This window comes from Mchenga conophoros, linkage group LG1 (assembly GCF_057382185.1).
Source record: "Mchenga conophoros isolate Kocher_MC1m ecotype Shallow Benthic linkage group LG1, M_conophoros_male_GT1.1, whole genome shotgun sequence".
NCBI lineage: Eukaryota > Metazoa > Chordata > Actinopteri > Cichliformes > Cichlidae > Mchenga > Mchenga conophoros.
This window is the reverse complement of record NC_140526.1, coordinates 21,111,934-21,126,964: the sequence shown is the minus strand read 5'-3', so window position 1 is coordinate 21,126,964 and position 15,031 is coordinate 21,111,934.

Here is a 15,031-nt window from a genome sequence, read left to right as displayed (position 1 = left end):
CCTCTCAAACACCTTCATTACCACCGAGGTCAGTGCAACTGGCCGGTAATCGTTCAGGGATGAGGGGTTGCTGTTCTTGGGCACAGGGATGATGGTGGAATTTTTGAAGCATGTGGGGACCACAGACTTCGCCAGGGACTCGTTGAAGATGTAAGTGAACACACCTGCTAGCTGGTCAGCACAGCAGCGCAGCAGACGGCCGGTGATGCCGTCTGGCCCCGCCGCTTTCCTTGTGTTCACTCTCCTCAGTGCCCCTCGGACGTCATGCTCCGCGATGCTGGTCACCGGTCTCTCACTTATGACGTCACTGTCCTCGGTAGTCAGGCGGTAGATAGCATTAGCCGCCTGGCTAACCTCGAAACGGGCGTAGAACCGATTCAGCTCGTTGGTGAATGCAGAGTCGGCGTTGATCGGCAAAGTGATTCAGGCAACCTCTATGCAGCATAATAAATCACAGGTCCAGCGTACCACGCCTGGGGCATGGTTAATTGGGTCCTACTCTGGAGTCAGGCTGGGTAGTACAGTTGGTGGCTGAACCTTAACCCATGGGGTCCATATTGTTCAGTGGTCTGTGGATCAGGTACCAGTCAGAGCTGGCAGTCCTGGTGCTCCGATCTAAAACTGGTTAAGTAAAATAATAATAATAAAAATAAGACAAATCTATAAAACACTAAATATATTTAGTATAAATCTAATAAATCTAAAGTGGCCTGCATCTGGGTGCATGTAGTAAAATTTTTTTGATGACCTTCAACTCTTCTTAAGCAACACTTTATTCGTGCAGTGCAAAACCAAAAGATCATATCAAGTCTCAATCCTATACTGCATGACCAAATATAGATGACATAGAGACATAACAGGGATGCAAAATATGTCTGGAAGGCTGCTTGGGTTTGGTTGGTATGACTCCAAAATAAACAACTTCCCCAAATGGCTGCTCTCCGGGACTTTATTAATATTTGGATTCTTCTTTTTATGCAGCCAAGTGCAATGACCTTGCCATTTGTTGCCTTTGAAATCGGCGCATCAAAGACAGAAACCAGGTCTGTGACTCCTTGACTCAAGATGGTTTTAAGATGGTGATAAAACGGCACTAAGTTAGAGGCTCTCCGCTGTCAGTTTGCCATCATGATCGGGTTGGCAATTATCAGCAAACTAGTTGTAATAATATGATGATTAACTGACATTAATCGGCAAAAAATGTGCTTATCTGTTGCAGAAATTACAGAAATTAATTTAAAGTTCAGCCAGAGAGTTGTAGATCTGAAACAAATCTGAAATTCCTCTGCAAAAGAGTGAGGTAGTTGCTGCAGGATCGCTTAAAGCTTTAAGGTATGGTATGGTTTATTTATTTAGTGGTTGCTGAAACTTCTGACAATTTTTTTAAAATTAATATAATATTAATACAATCCCCCAAGTTTTAATTGTATCAAATTTGCTACATCTGGCTTTTTTTTCCTTTTTCTTTTTTTTTTTTTGCTGTTTTTCTTTGAATCTATTGTGCAATTTATTTTTCACAGGGGGAAAAAATCACACTGATGATGTAGAAGTCTCAAACTCACATAAACTGCTTGAACAGGTGCTCAACAACTTTCCTTTTACATAGAAACAAAACCAGAATACAACCAGTTAGCATCCAACTGAGCTGAGTCCCCTGCTACAAATCACATGTTGCAGATGAGTTGTGCTTGTCAGTGCAGACTGACTCAGACCTATTTAAATATGTTTACAATCTGCCCTGACAGTGATTAAAGTTTATCTGTCTGTCGTTTGGAGACAGATTGCCTCCTACTAGGAAGACCTGTGCAGTTGACCTGTGATTGAAACTGGTTGCTCAAAGGTTGTTGGTGTTGCTGTTTTTTTTGAGGATATTCAACCTCGCCAACAGCAAAAAGAATAAATAAATAAAATAGAACAAATACTAACTAACTAACGAGTCACAAGGAGGTTTCCTGCTTTTTAATCTAGCGTTGACTGAGGCATAAGCCCACCCTCTGAGGCCTCGGTTAGACGACATGCAATTTTAAATGCTGTAAATAAAACTAAAACAGCAGGATAACACATAATGATGTTGGCAGTTGTCAGGTCTTTATATGGTCACTTGCTGATCTCATTCAGTATTAATTAACCAGGTTTACAGTCAGCGAGGATATGCATGGGAATCACTGGACAGTGACCTTGATGGGCGCATCTCATCAAACTAATTAATTCATTACTGTTTCCTCCAAGTCCCATAAATCAACTTGTCACTCTCCACATGGCAACAGATGTAGAGGGCAGCAGACAATCTATTATGTTCATGTATAACTGCTGATACAAAACACCATTACGCTGTCGAGGATGAGAGGACACAGGAGCCCGTTAAGCAGAAGGATTTTCAGCTACTTTTGTCAACCTAATTTGCTGAGAGGTGATTGCACAGAGATTTACAGTATTACTTAAATTCAAATATAAAAAAGATCTGAGTGATAAAGCCTAAGCCCTACATGTTTCTCAAAAGCAATTATAAAACAGATCCTCCACCCACAAAGATGTACATCAGTCGGGAAGGATTTTGTTATAATGTAGCGGCAGCTAAGAAGGTACGCAGAGGATATTTCTGTTTCATTTAAATGGCTATTGCAGGCACAGCATGCATTCATACAGCATATAGGATATATTACTTAGTGAAAGCCATTCATTACTCTAAAGCCTAAATTGATTAATTGCCATATTGGCATTTAAATGCCAATATGGCAATTATATAATTATTATAATTATATAATTATATAGCAGTATATTATAATTACCTGCAATTTTGAACTGGCTTGCAAACATGCTAACAATGTATCTGGAAAACACTTGGATGCAGTTTTGTAAATGTTTAACCTGCAATATTATTTAGGCATTTGTTATATTTGAATTTGAATTTATTTATTTAAAAGGGACAGTGCAGTTTAACATAGTTCAAGTGCAAGACATGAAACTGATGTGCCGCACATAGGTTTATAGCTACTGCTAATTTTCAACAATTGTCCCTTGTTGGGCTTACAATCTAAATAGATACATTTTACAATAAAACATACATTTTCATAAAACCAAATTACATCATAAATACAATTACAGTCACTCGACAATAATTTTAAATAAAATTAAAATCATTAGTTAAAATGACTACATCTTTGATTTCCCTTTAACCACACTTTAACCTTCAATGTAAAAGATCTAATGTCTGTAATCAATTTGATATCGGTTGGAAGTGTGTTCCACAGATGGCAAGCCTTTATAGAAAAAGCTGACTGGAATATTCACATGAAGCCAAGTTTCAGTTAAACAAAGATAATCCAAATTTGAGTCACAAAGAAGAGTATAAATCTGATCTATTTTTGGAATAACACTCCGAATATTTAAGTAGCCACCAAGAATACCTTTGGGTTTGGATTTTAAGTCTGATAACACTTTGGCATGATTAACAGTTTGAAAGAATAGATACTGTTTTTGTTTCTGAGCTGCACATTGCTCAGTTTTTTCTATTCTTGTTTCTTGGAAAGCCATGGAAGATTCTTCATTAAGCACAACGGCTTGTTCCATTTCCGTCCCAGCCTTCAATTCTGTGACTTTCTCTGCATTCAAATGATGGGACTCACTATTACGACGCATTACAGAATCTGGTTGAAGTGTCTTTAGATAATCAGTAGAAAACGCTGCTTGTTCCTGGCTCAGATCTTGCCCTTCGGACGGGTGCTGTAGTTCCTTCCCAAATGCGCCAATCACAGCTGCGATCGGCACTTTATTCACATTTTCAAACCCATGTATTCTTAAAAGTACTCCATAAAACAACATTATACAGCTAAACTTGTCAGAAATTTCAAGAGAAAAATTGTGGACAGGACAATAAAAAAATCTGGCTAATGCAGGGCTTATGTTTTTGTAGTAGCAAAATTAGCCAGAGTATGTGAGAAGTCAGCACATCATTGCTAGTTGAAGGTTTGTTTAAGTGTCTGACTCATTTTTCTGAATTGGTTTCATCTTCTTTGTTATTAAAGCATACTCTGCAGTTAACACTACTGCAAAGTAAAAAACTGAGTCCTTGAATTGGGCTGACTTTACTATCAAACCAGATCTTTCAGGGTCTTACGTTGCAGCGAGCACTGATACTCCTCCAGGGCTGTGCATGCAGTATCTTACCTCTCAGTACCCTTTGGCTGACTGGCAGGGTTTTGTTCAGGTGTGGGCCTCTATGAACCCCACAGGTCTCACTTACCTGAGTGCACCTCCGCCCACAGACACCCTTTAATCCTCTAAGTGTAGGGTTTTAAAGCTCAACAAAGGATGTCCTTTAAGCTTCGTGCTGAATGGATGTGCTCAGGATGTGATTTTTAAAAATGTAAAGGGTTAATGGAAGTCGTGCACAGTTATCGGCGCTCAAACTACTACACAAACAAATAAACCAACACGTGTATGCATAGATGAGAGAGGTGGAAACATGGGAGATCCATGCATATACACCTCACATTATTGAAACTGCTCATGCATGGCTCTTACAGCTAGACATATTAGACAGTGGCTTTTTGAGCCATCTATTTATTTATTGGACATCTTCTAATAGAAATTTCTTTAATTTTTAAGTGTTTTCTAAACCAGTTCTTTAACGAAAACTGTTTTGTTTAGTTTTTTTTAGCTAGATCAAGCCCAGTGCTGTGCTGTACCTCTGCTTGATAATGCCTGCAGTGCTGAGTGGCTACCCTGCATATAATGAGCTATGTCAATAATGAGAGAGAAGAGTTTTAATACTTCATTAGATAAGTGCAGTGCCTTAAAATGTTTTCAGTCTGCTTGGACTTGCAGAATTAATTTACGATAAATATAGCATACTCTTAATTAAAGCATCTGGTGAGTTGAGCAAACATTTAATCAAATCAGTGTGTAGTAATAATTTAGCTGCTCAAGATCAGACTCACCCACTCCTCTTACAACGACGTACTTCCTGGTGTTCCTTGCCGTTTGTTCTTGTTCTCTGTGGTCCACCCCCTCATCCCCTTTTCGCTCTCCTTTCTCCTCAGGTCCCCTGGGGGTCTGATGTTCCTAAGAACCATGGCAGATCCTTCTTGAAGCCCTCCCCACTACACAACCACAATCGTGAGTGTCTTAATTTTGTTGCCTCTCATAGCATTTTTTATGCTCTATTTGCAAACATATTATACATCAGTACATTTGTCGTTAATAACATCCCGCTCTGCCATCTTCTGTCATATTCAATAGATTTTCATCTGAGTTGAGATATTTCAAGGTCTTTTCACCTTGAAGCATCAACAAATCATACTGCTCACAGCATGTGAAAAGGATTTACAAAACAAGTCTCTGTATGTAGTGTATGTGCCTCCTTGTTCCAATAAAGGTCACTGAGCATCTCCCACATCAGCTTTAAAGGTAAGCACTTTGTCATCGCATTAAATGGCACAAAAATATTCTGTGCTGAACACTGTCCATGCCTCAGAAAATAATGAAGACTTTAGCTTCATTATATGCAACTCCATAAAATAAACAGTGAATAATACAGTCAGTATAATGTATTTTTTCTTATTCACAGCCACAAACTGTCACATTTTTTCTGTGTTAGTGAGTGGGAAGTAACACATCAAAATACTGAACATATTTTATTTCAGAAACATGTATAGTCCTCTCCTCAGGAGCTCCCTCTGCAGGAGGGGGAGATACAGGAGAGGTGGAGGAAGATCTCAGCCTGGGTGTTTATTGTCTTATGTAGTCTGGAAGATGAGTGGATGGTGGGGTGGGTGCAGTTTTCTCTGTGGTGGGGTTGGGTGGACTGTCCCGGGCTCTGTGGGGCCGGGCGGCGCTGCTGCACTGGGCCCGGTCTGGATGGGCCTGGGCCCCCTTTCCCTGGCGGGTCGCGGAGTATGGGGGTGCCTACTGGGGTCAGCGGGGGAGCTGGCCCCAGGGAGGGGTCACTTGCCCCTCCCTTCCTTCCCTCCCCATCTCCAGCTGCCTCCCTCTTCCCGCTCCACCACAACCACCCACACATGCAGGGCCTTGGAGTAGGGGTATGTCACCAGGGTGCAGAGGAGGCTACCCCCCCCCCCCCCCCTCTGTCCCCTTCTGGCTGCCTCTGCCTCAATTTTATCCCACAACTTAGACATTCACATTACTCACACTCTCATTACACATACATATAGGATCTTGGGGGTGGGCACGATACACGGAGTCCAAAGTACCATCAGGGTGTACACCCCACCCCTGGCATCGTTGCCCACCTCTCAATTTTAAATACACGTAGACATTGAGGGCTAGCAGGAGGGACCATGCGCTTACCTGCTGCTCTCTGGCAGGTAGCTCCAAGCCCTCCTGGGTTTTAAATGCACCTTAGAACACACATGCATCAACATTACAATGAGCGGGTGGAGGGAGGTTTGGAGTCTTCTCTCACCCCCGTTCTCTGCGACCTGCTGGAGCAGGGGGGCTAGGACTAGGAGGAGGAGTTGGCCGTCCGACTGCGGTCTGGAGTGTGGAGCCTTCCTGCTGCTGCGGAGTCGGGGCGGTCTGCCTCCCCCCACCGCAGGGAAAAGGGAAACACCACCTGGGTCTGGGTGCAGTTCCCCCCTCCAGGGGCGGGGGCACCTAGACCCGGTTTGTAGAGTACGCTTGGGGAGTGTGATCGTGTGTACAACGTCTCTTTATGTCTGTCTCCACGTTGGTTGAGTGTGGAGTAAGTGCATATGAGAGCATGAGGGTGGGAATGGATGTTTGTATCTGTGTGTGCCTGTATGTCTGTGTCTATATGTCAGGTTGGGTGTCAGGCGCCACCTCTCTGGGGACATCTCAGGCCCTCCAAGGTTTGGAGGCCTATCTCCCCCTACCACCACTTCCCCTGCCAGTGGCGGACCCCCTCAGACATCGGTGCGTTGGTGGTTCTTTGTGTCCGGGGATGGGCGTCCAGGTACACACCGGCTCACTCCTTGGCGGCCGCTTATCGGGGCTTGGGGCCTGGGGCTCGCTCGGGCCACTTCGGAGGTGGGGTGCCCCCGGCCTCTCGGCCTGGGGCTCGGTCACTCAGGCGCAGCTGGCTGCCGGCGGAGCTCACGGGCGCGTCACTGCAACTCCCCCTGGCTTCTGCTCCGCGGCTGCTGAGTGAGCCCTCATCTGGGACTCTCCTCAGCTCTTTCCGGGACAGTGGCGCGGCTGCCCCTCTGTTGGTCTTCCTTGGTCTCTTGTGTTCTGGGGGCCTCTGGATGTCTGGAGTTTTGATCTCCTCCACACCTGCTTCACGCCCTGGAGGACGGGGCTGTGGCCCCCCCACACCCTCTAGCAGATTATTACATGAAGGAACCTTTTAAAAAAAACAAAAAACAAGCACGTCCATGCTCACAGGTGTACACACGGGTGATCACACCCACAAACTACACCCTTTTTGGCTCCTACCTCAAAGCACACTGTGTTCTGTTGATCTTATGTGCTGCACAATAATGTTTAACATTTAGTATTTACTGTCATATTCCCATATATCATTGTGATGTTGTTTATTCTATTACTCTTGTTCTCTTCTGCTTGCTTTCTTTTTTCTTTCTCAGCAGGTGATCCAGGTGATTGATAGATGCATTTTTTTTCTCTGCCCGTTCTGTTGGTTTTTGTCTTTTGCCCTTCTCCCCCGTCCCTCTTCTCAGCTGTTTCTCTTTCCCTCTTTCTTTCTCCCCTTCTTTCCCCCAGTCAAGTCTGTCCCGTATTCAGTAAGTGAAAATAAAATAAACAATAAAAGGTGAATCAAATGGACCATTACGGCAAGGCTGGGATGGTCAGTTTGGTAAAGTAAATCCGTTGGGCATCTTTCTTTGCCTTTAGACAACAATTCTGATGGCAAAAGAGCCAAACGGGACGGGCAAAAAAAAAAAAAAAAAAAAAAAAAAAGAAACATGTATAGTTAATTAAATAAAATAAACACTCCATGATTCAATGGCTTTAGCAGCAATAACTTGAAGTAATAATTTTCTGTGTGACTTTATCAGTCTTGCACATCATTGAGGAGGAATGTTGACCCACTCTTCTTTGCAACCTTGCTTCAAGTATGCAGAAAGTGCTTTCTTGAGGTCCCACTAGAGCATTTAAATCAGGTTGAGGTCTGGACTTTGACCTCGTTTCTTCTCTTTTTAAGCCATCCCATTGCAGATTTGCTGCTGTGCTTGGGATTATTGTCCTGTCATATGACCCAGTTTCAGCCAAGCTTTAACAATCATGCAGATGGTACACAGAGGAGTTCATGGCTGACTCAGTGATTGCAAGGTGCACAGGTTCTGTAGATGTCAAACAAGCCCAGCAATCAGAGAGCGTTGTGAAGTTTGAAGACGATCTATGAAAAGTTGTGTGTTTCACATTTGGTGTGACTTTGACCTGATTTTCACCAAATTTAAGTCAGGTCGAGCTCTTATTGGTATCTACACAAAATGTGAAAATAATATATACTAGAAAAAATTGCATTTCCTGCGAAAATGCTGTGTGGATGCCTTACGCTGAAGATTTCTGCTGAAAAAAGCAGAAAAAGTTGAAAAAACAAAAAACATTGCCCTGAGCAAGATTCGAACCTGGCCTTTCTGATCTATAGGCGGCGTCTCACCTTACTGGACCAAACTGATTCTTACAAAGAAGAGGTGGAGAGACTGACAATTCTGGTGAAATTAGCAGAAGCTGCTTAGTATTGTGCTAATAAGAGGTGAAAAGGCTAAACATTTAGCAGAAAAGAGGTGAATCAGAAGAAGTTCTGCTGAAAAGAGGTAAAGAAGCAAAAAGATGAGTTGAAAAGAGGTGTAGAAGTGCTTGCTGAAGATGGCTGTATGTGTAATGACACACTGGAGAGTGTCAAGAAAGCAGAGCGCATGCAAGCAGGGAACATGTGTAGCAACTGTCACAGGTAGGATTCGAAACTCTGCCCCCGGGTCTCACGGCAGCTGCCCTACCCTCTGAGCCAAATGAGTTCTGGTCACAAGCAAATATATGATGAGAGAGAAAATGTGCACTGTGGAGCAGAAGCTCAAATTAGCAGAAAAGAGGTGAAGAGGAAGAACTTTGTTGTGAAATGAGGTAAAGAAACTGAAATTTGTGCTTAAAACAAGTGAAAAAGCTGAACTCTGAAATCCTGCTAAAACAGTAGTAGAGGCTGATATTTTTCAGCTACTCACTGAGCCAAACTGGTTCTCACGTAACTGAAAAAAGGTGGAAAAGCTTAAAATTCTAATGAAAACAGCAGAAGAGGCTAAGTGCACTGTGGAGCAGGAGCTCTAATTAGCAGAAAAGAGGTGAAGAGGAATAATTTCTGCTGAAAAGAGGTAAAGAAGCAAAAAGCCGAGTTGAAAAGAAGTGTAGAAGCAGAAGTGCTTGCTGAAGATGGCTGTATGTGTAATGACACACTGGAGAGTGTCAAGAAAGCAGAGCGCATGCAAGCAGTGAACATGTGTAGCAGCTGTCACAGGTAGGATTCGAACCTCTGCCACCGGGTCTCACGACAGATGCCCTACCCTCTGAGCCAAATGAGTTCTGGTCACAAGCAAATATATGATGAGAGGGAAAATGTGCACTGTGGAGCAGCAGCTCAAATTAGCAGAAAAGAGGTGAAGAGGAAGAACTTTGTTGTGAAATGAGGTAAAGAAACTGAAATTTGTGCTTAAAACAAGTGAAAAAGCTGAACTCTGAAATCCTGCTAAAACAGCAGAAGAGGCTGATATTTTTCAGCTACTCATTGAGCCAAACTGGTTCTCACGTAACTGAAAAAAGGTGGAAAAGCTTAAAATTCTAATGAAAACAGCAGAAGAGGCTGAGTGCACTGTGGAACAGAAGCTCAAATTAGCAGAAAAGAGGTGAAAACAGCAGAAGAGGGTGAGATTTGTGCTGATAAGAGGTGAAACTGCGGAACCAATCAGAGGTACTGCTTCTGTCTGCTTCATCAGGCTGTGTACTTGTATGTATTTCTGCCATAGACTGTTAACCAGAATCTGAGGTCCATATTAGAAAAGCTGCTAAAATCATTAAACTTTGCAGAATTGTAATAAATTATCAATATGAATTACCGGTCTGTGATAGTGTATAAATTTGTAGTTAAAAAAAAAACATGTGGGCCAAGGTGGAATCGAACCCACGACCTCTGGTCTGAAGAGCGGTGTCATTACCAATCGCGCCACCTCTAAGGGGGCGGGCGCTTTGAAAAAAAGGGTGATGAGGAGTCAGAATTAGATCGCGGTGAGACGCGAAAAACGCCGTTTTTTGGAGTTACAAAACGTCGTGTAACTCAAAAACTAGGTGGGATAGAAGCATAATTCTTGCACTGGGTGAATCAGCGGACTTTGGTGTACTTTGACTGCGATTTACATAGCTCTTTGTATCTCCGTCGCGGAGATATGACGAGAGAAGAAACGGCTTCATTTTCGGAATTTGAAAAATGAGAGGAGGACAGATTTCCACCCCTCAAACAAGTCTAACTCATCTCAGAACGGTAATAGGTGAGAAAATAATTCTTGAATTGTGAGTGTCAGGAGTGTCTGAAGATATACAGGGACAAGCCTCATGTCTTAACTTTGCTTCGTTAAGGAGATATGACGATTTGAAAATGCCTTCAGTTTCAGTATTTCAGCTCTGAGTTTCACAACCTCCCCATAGACTTTGAATGGGGAGTTTTTAGACCATGTGTCACTTCGAGGCAAATTGTGAAAAAAACGTAACTCTCACAATAATTATAGTGACACTGTCTTAAAGCCAGCAAAAATACCTACGTTTTGATGTATAATTTGTGGAAGTTGAGTGGAAATTGAGCGAGTAGCAAGGAGTTGTTCAGACATGAAGAGAAAATTCAGAACGGACGAGTGTGCAGTGGGAGTTAATTGCATAGCAACCATAGCAACACATGTATTTTCTGAAAAATCACAAAGTTGTAACTGAAAACTTAAAGAGTCATTACATGAAAACGGTAACAGATATGAAAAAGCTGAATCACACAGGAATAGCCCAATCATCTGAGAACGTTTTAAAGTTTGAATGGAGTTTCTAGGTGAAAGTATGAGGAAGTAGTTAAGTTTCAAAGACAAGCAAGTTTTAGCAGAATTGTAGAAGTTTCCCATTCATTTCAATGGGACAAATTAAAGGAAAAAAGTGTAATATTTTAAAAAGTATAATAGTAATAAGTACCAAAAGATATAGCAGTCGAAAGCAGAAATAGCAGAACAGTTTAGAGTTTGAATGGTAAAAATCGGCTGAAAACTGAGGGAGTAGTTAAGCGGCAAAGAAACGGAGCAACTAGAATAATAAAGGATAAAGAATAAAGAGAAACAGGATCTCAATAGTGTGGATGCCTACGGCATCCACCCAATTAAAAACTGTGGACAGCCAACAAACAGACAAACAGATGTCAGGGTGATCAGAAGTTGTCAGTCAGTCGCAAACTGGTCTCTAGACCTCTGCGATTGTGGAATTAAAGACTTCTAGAATAATCCATTTTTACATTTGTTTAACTTTTATTTGAGGTTGGCCCAAACCTGAGTGAGTAAACTTAGCATGTCACTGCTGACCCACCACCAATGCATATAATCTAAAACGGCTAACTTGTCTGTGTTTAGGATGTACAATTTTTGCATTTAACATTTTTGCCTTAAAGTGTGAACATTATCAGAATTGGCATACTTCAGTATGTCAATATGATAATTTTATTATTATTAATCTAGCCACAGCTTTACAGGCTTTATCATGCCAGCAGCAGCAGCAGCTACAGGCAAACCACTGAAGAGTCTGTTGTTAAGATTTCAATTTCATATACAAAGCTGAAAGATTTTAAGATTCTACAAACATATATTTTTTTATTTTGGTTCTTAAAGAATTTAGGCTAAAAAGCTGAGCAAGTAGTGTGCACTCGACAGACTTAATTACTCTTCCTCCTGAGACAACCAGCTGATTTGTTGGAGAGTAAGAGTCTATACTTCCATACACAGATACAGAATATCGTGTTTAACAAAAGCATATCAATCAGTTTCTATTTGTTTATTGAGTTTGTACAGGGTATTAAAGAAGGTGGTGTTTTGTTTACACACATACTGTATGCAATCCAGCAGTCCAGCAGTGTGAGATTAATTGAAAGGTGCTTTCATGCTCAGTAGTTTCACACTTTCAAATTACACTTGCGTTATTTCTAAATTACCAAGAAAGCGAGGCAAGAGTAGATCATTTAGAAGCCAAGTCATCCTCTGTTTCCTGACAACATCTGTCCTACACCAACTGAGTAACTATGCAAAAGTGCAGGCTATAATGTTCCACGCATGGCATGCTTCTGTTCTACAAATCACATCAATCAGCTTGTACATCTGCTTCTCTGCTTGAAATGTGTCATCTGCTAAGTGAGAGAGAAAGTAAGATGAATTAATGATGGTGCGCAACTGTGTAAACCACAGATGTAAATTTGACACGATGGGTTTTGCCTCAAAACTTTGTAAAGCTTGCTTTAGAAGTTGTGCTTCAACTTTCTCTTGATTTCGTTTAATGAATAAGATCGACTATTTCTCAGCCGCCTTCAGCGCTCAACATTTGTCTCAAGTTTATGATTGGTGGGGAAAAAAAGCATATCGTTTTGTAAAGGATACCTTGACATTAAATTTAATTTATACATTTTCTAATTATTCAGCAGACATATAACATCCTCTGCAGCAGGGGTTGATTGCTGTGAATCCTCTTCCTATTTACAGTACTATCATTCCCCAGGCCCCGTCTTTTTTATGCTTTTGTTGTTGTTTGCTCTGTATTTAGAAACTAAATTATTTCAAGCTGTTTCTCCCCAAACACCTCATTTTTACTCTGCAGCCCTGAAACGCTATTTTGCATTTTTTTATTACACAGTAGGTTCCTTTTTTTTCTGTGTTCATGGTTACATCAGCTACAATAAATACTCATGTGAAAAAATAAGTTTTCACAGGGCCCCATGCAATGCTGTGAAAAACCAAGTGTATGATTCAATAACGCAAGCAGCAATAGTTTACAACATCGCTTCAGTTTATTGAGGTCTGCAGGGTCTGGGGCCAAGCTACTGCTGCTGGGCCAACTCAAAACCTGTGACTGCAAAGCAAGCCTAAATCATCACTCTTCCACCACTGCAGAGGTATGAAGTGTTTGGTTTTCTCATGGTGCTGTGTTTTACAGTCAAACATCTCCACTTTAGTCTCATCTGTCCAATTGTTCCAGAAATCTTCTGGTTTGCTCTGATGCAATTTTTTGTTACTGTTTTAGAGAAAAGAGACTTTAACTGGCAACCCTTCCAAAAAAAAGCTTTGATCAGTCTTTTCCTAATTTTACTGCCATGACCTTTAACATTTAATCTGCTAACTGAAGCCTGTAGAGTCTGAGATGTAGTTTTTGGCTATTATGATGTGGTCTGAAGATTTCAAAGTCTGACTTTTGATGAATTTCCTGGTATGTCCACACCTGGGAACATGCACCTGAATGCTCTAGAGCAGCACGCTGTCAAAACTTCATGATGATCAGTTGATCAACTGCATTTGATTAGCAGCGCATGGCTGCTACCTACCCACTTGGCTTTTGACAAGATTGTCTTGTGAAAACTTTTTTTTTTCATGTGATTAGTCTCAGGAAACTGTTATCCTTTCTATACAGTATCCAAAACAAATAACAGAAAAAAAAACCTTAGCACAGAATTAAAAATATTTCCTTGGCACAGACCTAGAAAAGCTGCAGCCTCCAGATACAGAGCACATACAGCAAACAGTGCACAGCAATCCTGTACAAACACACTGCAGGCAAGCCACCAGAAGTCTGTTTTTATTCTTATTTGTGTAGTTCACCTGGGACTTTTTTAGTCCTTTATCTGTGTATTGACTGTGTCTGAGAACAAAAGGAGCTAAAACATGACAGGATCAAAAATAAAAAAGTCTGGAGAGCTATTGTTTTCTTATATGCTTCTGTTCTGTGCTGGTTAGGAACATTTTATCTTAAATCAATCCATCACACCAATGTGACAGTTTTTTTCTGTCTGAAAACACATCCAAGTGTGATCAGTTCCATTTTCTAGAGGCAATTTGTGGGGCAATCAAGATAAATACAATACATAAAATTGTCCTGCTCTGACAGTTCGCTGACAGGTTTTGTGTCTTTCTGTGCTGTGCATGCCTTACTATAATAACATCCTCACTCATTTCAGTATTAGAGCTGATTCATGTGCATATTTGACAATTGCTCATTCCTCAAAAATACATTTTCCAGGAATAGTTCAAAAGACATTCATGTGATGTCTATAGAAGGAAACCCAGCATGAGCAAATTTAGCAAAAAAAAACAAAACATGAAAGACACAGGGGTCAGTATTCAGTAGCATTCATGCGGAACATCTTGTGAAATCCATCTTTTCAAAGATCACCTACTGTTTTGAGAGGAAAATATAGCACCACTGAGCGAAGAAGGTGTTCTTAATATCATGCACACTGAGCTCACAGCATGAAAATTAAGTCAGAAATTTTCCTCACTTCTTGGACACCAGGAGCTCCGAGCACCTCTGAGGAATGAAAGGCTTTTCTTTATCTCTACACCAAAGTTCTTTTTCCCTGCATGAACGAGAGGATCTACTGAGGCAGTACATTTCTTCTTCGCTGCAGAGACTTCTAATTCTTTTGCTTAATTGCATTCAAGGATTCTATTGTTCATTTTTTATCTGGCTGCTTTTACTTCCAATTTCCTTCCTGTTTCCCATTCGCCCGTGGCTCCTTAAAAGACACCACACAGTGACTAAGGCTGGGCAATTTACCTCAATAAAGCTAATTAATTTAGGCAAACAAATGGCTGGAAAAGAAATAATGGGAAATTTTGCAGGATTTGCAGTCATCTAGAAAAAAATCTATTTTCCTTTAACATAAGATTATAGAAAACTTTAAATCATGTGCAATAATAATAATAATAATTGAAAAAAAATCAATGCTTTACTGCCAGTTTCTATTTAAAGCTGCTGTACTTTTACTGACCAGTGTTGAGGAACCCCCGAAATCTCATGGTGTACAATTTATTTCTGG